This window comes from Triticum aestivum, chromosome 7A (assembly GCF_018294505.1).
Source record: "Triticum aestivum cultivar Chinese Spring chromosome 7A, IWGSC CS RefSeq v2.1, whole genome shotgun sequence".
Taxonomy (NCBI): Eukaryota; Viridiplantae; Streptophyta; class Magnoliopsida; order Poales; family Poaceae; genus Triticum; species Triticum aestivum.
The window spans coordinates 63,770,342-63,776,871 of NC_057812.1; positions in this window are offsets into that span (position 1 = coordinate 63,770,342).

Consider the following 6,530-nt stretch of genomic DNA (forward strand, 5'->3'; position numbering starts at 1 on the left):
ATGCTCATTGTTCATCCCAGAGGCAACATCGATCGGCTTCAGTTAGCAGCAGTAGAGAAGGAATCGCTCGATCGGGTCTAGTTAACAACCATCGATCGATCGCTCGGGTTCAGTAACTCGTAGCCTGCAGTGCAATCGCTCAGGTTCAGTTAGAGCCCAACGCCTCGCTCGGGTTCAGTTCGAGCCAACGCCTCGCACACACGCGCGTACGTGTACGAGAGAAACGCGCATCACTCGGCCCCTGACCTCCCACCGTAATTGGTAACTCCCTGAAAATTTCCTCCCCCTCGCTTCTACCACGGTTTTTTCCGTCATGGACGGCCCAAAGAATGTCATGCAGCTGCTTCTCCGTCCCGCCCAGGACGAAAAGCCCATTTTTTGTCATGATTTTTCGTCATAGAAGTAGGAGCCCACCACATCTATGATGATACCAGGTTTTGTCACAATTATCGTCATAGAAGTGTCATATGTATGACAGAATTTTTTTTGTTCGGCCCAAAATGTCATGGCTGTCTCTTTTTTTGTAGTGCACGTCCGCGACAAGTAGACCGAAACGATTCTGCATCTACTACTATTACTCCACACATCGACCGCTATCCAGCATGCATCTAGAGTATTAAGTTCATAAGAACAGAGTAATGCTTTAAGGAAGTTGACATGATGTAGAGGGATAAAATCATGCAATATGATATAAACCCAATCTTTTTATCCTCGATGGCAATAATACAATACGTGTCGGTTCCCTTTCTGTCACTGGGATCGAGCACCACAAGATTGAACCCAATGCTAAGCACTTCTTCCATTGCAAGAAAGATCAATCTAGTAGGCCAAACCAAACTGATAATTCGAAGAGACTTGCAAAGATAAACCGGTCATACATAAAAGAATTCAGAGGAGAATCAAATATTGTTCATAGATAATCTGGATCATAAACCCACAATTCATCTGATCTCGACAAACACACCGCAAAAGAAGATTACATTGAATAGATCTCCAAGAAGATCGAGGAGAACTTTGTATTGAGATCCAAAGAGAGACAAGAAGCCATCTAGCTAATAACTACGGACCCGTAGGTCTAAAGTAAACTATTCACACATCACCGGAGAGGCCATGGAGTTGATGTAGAGGCCCTCAGTGATCAATGCCCCCCCCTGGCGGATCTCTCGAGTACAAAAGGTTGCGGCGGTGGAATTAGGTTTTCGTGGTGCTCCTGGATGTTTGGGGGATATGTGGATATATATATAGGAGGAAGAAGTACGTCGGTGGAGCAACGGAGGGCCCACGAGGGTGGAGGGCGCGCATAGGGGGTAGGCGCGCCCCCCTGCCTCGTGGCTTCCTCCGTTGTTTCTTGACGCCCACTCCAAGTCTCCTGGATCCCGTTTGTTGAGAAAATCACGTTCACGAAGGTTTCATTCCGTTTGGACTCCGTTTGATATTCCTTTTCTTCGAAACCCTAAAATAGGCAAAAAAATAGCAATTTGGGATGGGCCTACGTTTAGTAGGTTAGTCCCAAAAATGATATAAAAGTGTAAAATAAATCCCATTGACATCCAAAATAGATAATATAATAGCAATAAAAAATTATAGATACGCTGGAGACGTATCACTTCGTTAGAGCATCTACAATGACGGATACCTAATTTGAGTTGCCGAATGCCCCCGAACATGCCCGGCCACGTCCGTGGATAGTGATCGGTCAGACCCCACATGACAACTCCAACAACCATAGTAGGCATTTTTCAATTAGCATTTTCATACAAAACCATCCAAAAAAGCAAGATCTTTGTACTACCAACTATCATCTACACTACTCATCCTTCTCGTCAGATATGTGGATGAAATTGATGTCGGGGTCGCCGTCGTTATGGTCATTGGCAGCTGGGCGAACCTTTGGTTCCTCCTCGGGAGTGAAGAATGGCATGCTGATCCGTTGCCTCCTCTGTCGGGGCCACCTCGAACTCCGGGCATCGACCATGGCGAAGCCGGTAGATGCCAAATCTGCCTGATGCGCCTCCTCTGAGTCCTCCTCCACCTCCTCCTCTATGACCGCATCCTCCTTCTTTGCCTCCACCTCCACCTCCTCCTCCTCCGCCTCGGGCTACACCGAATCCAGAGGCAGGCTAGCTGTGATCCGATCTTCGCGCCTGCCCTGGATCCCCTCTAGCAGCTACAGCTGCCGCTCGGGAGTGAGCATGTTGTAACTAGTGGTTAGCGGCTGATGGATGGATTGAATGTCACGGCGATGGAGGGGAGGCGGGGGAAGAAATGGAGGCGGTCTATGGTTGGGCTTTTGCCGTCTGGCTTACATAGCCGGACATGTATCCTCACATGGCATGCTAGAGCGGCACCACACGACGCCAATGCGTCCTCATCGATGAACTAAGGAGGCACACGTAAGACCACTGGTTTACGCTTTTGTCTACATGGACCCTTGCGGTCTGTCCTAAGCGATGTACATGTCTGGACATCTTCATATCCGCCCGAGATATGTGTTTGCTATGGGAAATGTCGGTCAATCCTGGTATTTGGGCTAGATTTGACAAGTCTAGTTGGGTCGCAATTTTGTGTTTGGGATGTACTAGGCAAGATGCCCAGTCGTCTGGGGTGGATATCTGAGGACTCCAGTTGTAGATGCTCTCATGCCTCAAGCAGCAGCATGTAGCGGCGTGGCAGTAGCTATGGTGTCGCAGACAATGACAAGACAGACGTGTAGCCGTCTCGCATCATGAGCTACAGGGCAAGCACCGGCTTGCTGAGCGCTCACTCTAGCAGTCAAAAATGGCCAGCGTGGTTGTGGCTGTGGTGCCACGGACAATGGAGACGTGTTCCCGGAGCCGCGGTATGAGTTGCCTGGAGGGCGGTGCGACATGGTGCCATGGATGATGCCGAGACGGACACGTCGCCGGTGCGGTGACGCAAGCTGAAGTGTGCGTAGGCGCGGCGAAAATTGCAGGTGCTTGGCTGGCGGCGGCTATGATGTCATGACTAATAGTGAGTGGTTCGACCCTATGGTCGAAAGGGACACCTCTTCGTTGGCGCCTTCAGTGCCCGATCACTTTCCTGGAGATCACGCGCGCCCCCCTAGTGGGCCGTGGCCCATTCTCTTGAATGATGCTCGCTCGACCACTCCTTGGTAACCTTTTTTTTCTTGCGAGCACTTGTCAAAAAAGCCTTGTTATTTAAAAATAAAAAAGGGAAAAATTGAAAAAATCATGAATTAAAAAATGTACATGAATTTTCATAAAAGTTCAGAAAATTAGAAAAAAAAGTTCATCAAATTTGAAAACAAGTTCATCGGTTTTGAAAAATGTTCATCTAGTTTGCAAAAAAGTTCATCGGTTTTGAAAAAGTTCATCGAGTTTGTAAAAGTTCATCGAATTCGAAAAAGTTCATTGAATTTGAGAAAGTTCATTAGTTTTGAAAAAAGTCCATCGAATTTGAAAAAGTGAATCTACTATCAAGAAAAAGTTTCACGAATTTCTTTCACAAAAAAAGTGCGTGACTTTGAAAAAAATGTAAAAGGGACAGAGAAAAATAAGAAAGAAAGAAGAAAAGGCCAAAGAAACCACTATGTAATACTTGAGGTCAGTTGGTCGGCTGGTTATGGGATTGAAATCCTAAGACCCCCGTCGCGGGTTTGAATCCTGGGTAGCACGCACCTTTTTTCTTTTTATAGAAACAGAGAAGGAGCACATGGGCCGGCCCGCTATAGAAACCTAGGGTACAGGGAGGGTGTGCACCCTGTACCAAAATACCTATATTCGGCGCTTAAGGCACGGAATAGGATTTCGGGTCGAAAGGTTATGTCCCCGGTGGACCCTATTGTTTATGTGGGCCATCCAGTTAATCCACAGGTGCCAACAGCCAGGTCCGGTCCATCAGACCGAAGGGTTAAACCAGACCACGTGAATTTTTAGTTCATAGTCCTTAACGCAAAGCGCTCTCAATATCTCTACTTTTACAAGGCCAGTGGGCAGGATAGTATCCATGGTTTTTGTTTTTGCCTCACCGCCCAGCACTCCCTCCATGTTGGTTTTTCTCGCTACCTCTTGATACCAAATCAATTTTTCTGATCCTCCTCTCACTTGTTCGTGCCTTCTTTGGCAGGTGCTAATTTAATTCAACCATGTAAATATTATCTAATTAAGAATTCCGAAATCGCACCATATATGTAAGATAACCTTCCTAAAAGACAAAGAGAAGATTTTTCTCAATAACCTTCCAAATCAAAATAAGATATTCCTCAATAAGAAATAGATAATACCACATCCTATCACATTTATTATCTATCATTATCTCTATTATTAAATTTCTACTCCTAAAAGGGGAGTTGGTGAACACCACCCCCTCCATGCTGATTTTTTTTCTCACTGCCACTGAAAAACGGATCGATCCACCCAACCTTCGATTCATTTTTTTCATGCTTGCTTTGGTAGGTGCCGATTCAATTCAATCATGTAAATATTAGGTAAATAATAAGAATTTAGAAACATTATATATGTAAGGTCACCTTCCTAAAAGATATACTAAAGATTTTTTTCTGGATAACCTTCCAAATCTACACTCCTAAAAGGGGAGTTGGTAGGTCGGTATGCATGGTTTATTTCACCTCAACATATCACCACGCTCCATGTTGGTTTTTTCTCCCTCCCACCAAAAACCCGGATCTATTCACCCAACCTTCCTTTTCATTTTTTTCCTTCTTGATTTGGCAGACGTCGATTCAAACAAATCACGTAAATATTGGGTAACTCAAAATTTGGACATCGCAACATATAAGTGATATCACATTCCTAAAGACAGACAGAAGATTTTTCCCGATAACCTTTTAAAATAGAACTAGATATTTTTGAATAATGAATAGCTAATCCCGCGCACTACGCTATTTATTATCTATCATCATCTCTAGTATTGAATCATAATCACAACTTTCCGTAGATATTTTTTCTTCAATCCCACCCACAAATCTCTGTTTTCACCGCATATGTTTTTTTCTTGTTTCGTTTGTTCCGTTTGACCTCCGCTCCCGCGTATGTTGCACCCTTCCCATTAATTTTCAACCCACCGCATTTTTCCAAATAAACCCCATCTCCCCTACACCTCCTTCAGCCCTCCTCGTTCGACCTCCCCTCTCATGTAATCCCCACCTACGCGCCTCCTACGGACTCATCCAATTCTCTATTCGCTACTTCATCCATCCCACAAAAATAAGCAATCTCCCCGATTCCGACTAGACCATTTCTTCCTTGTCACGTGAGGAGAGCGCCACATAGGGTTCTCTCACACTCGGTTTTTTTCACCCTGAATTTTCGCTCCCTGACTGAAGTTGGCCCCACACATCCCTCTCCCCCACACCCGACCCGGCAAGGGTTCCAACCGCTGCCGCTCCCCTGCTATCCTCTCACAGCAACGCTCTCGGCGCCACTGACTCCGCCTTCGAATTACCTCTCTGGACGTTCCTCTACGCCGCAGCCGCCAAGGATCAAGGGTGACGACATTTCAATGTAGCGATAATTTGATGCGCTTGTGAGGGGGAGCACGTTTTTGGCGACACTACAGGTGAGGTCGTCTTTGTGCTCGACTGCATATGATGACAAGAAGGGTATGCTTCGCCAACTACTCCATGTGGTTTTGTGATCCCAGGTGCCTACAGGATCATGTCTGAGGTATATATGCCGAAGAAGTTGGAATGACGAGGAAGTGCAGCAGCCTATCGTGCGCCGTCTCGGCTTCGAGCCCAAACAGGTTTGGTTTCGCTCCCAGATCCCACCCTCCCTTGTCTTCTTGCTACGACTCCATGAATGATTATATTACATGTGTGTGTGTGTGTGTGTGTGTGTGTGTGTGTGTGTGTGTGTGTGTGTGTGTGATAGGATTAGAAGACTGACATGGAACAATATGTATTAAATGCTACCTGTCCTTATTATTTAATTACAGTAAGCAATCACTTATGGCCTTTACTATGTCGATCCCACATTATGGCCTTCACTGTGTGATAGTATTAGAAGACTGAATTTACACTTAGCAAACATCAGATGGCATTTACTGTGTATTTCAAGAAGTACCTTGTAGTGGCAGCAAATCTGGCAATTAAGACTTTTTTTTCTACAGACGGTGATCCAAACTACCTGGTATGAACAGCGGCAACATCTTAAAATACTAACATGTAGTGCTTCATTTAACTCATTTTTGTACAACATACTATTGTACCGAAAACTTTAATGCAATTAACTATTGAATTTTTCTTCATCAGGATTGAGCGATCTGGCATATAATTATGATCTTCTGAAACTCGGTGGTTCAGATAATGGAAGATATGACAGGGAAGAGCCTGACATAGTAAGTATTGATTTTCTAGTCCTACCACGAGGTAGCTCAACCAATCTGAATTTTATGTAGATTATTTCATGATCTTCCCGTGCAGGTAATTCTGTCGTATGTAGTTCTGAATTTCATTTAGATTGACCTTGAAGTATTTGGAGATATGATGCACTATCTTGACTGAACAAATTTATGTGCGAATGTTCCTG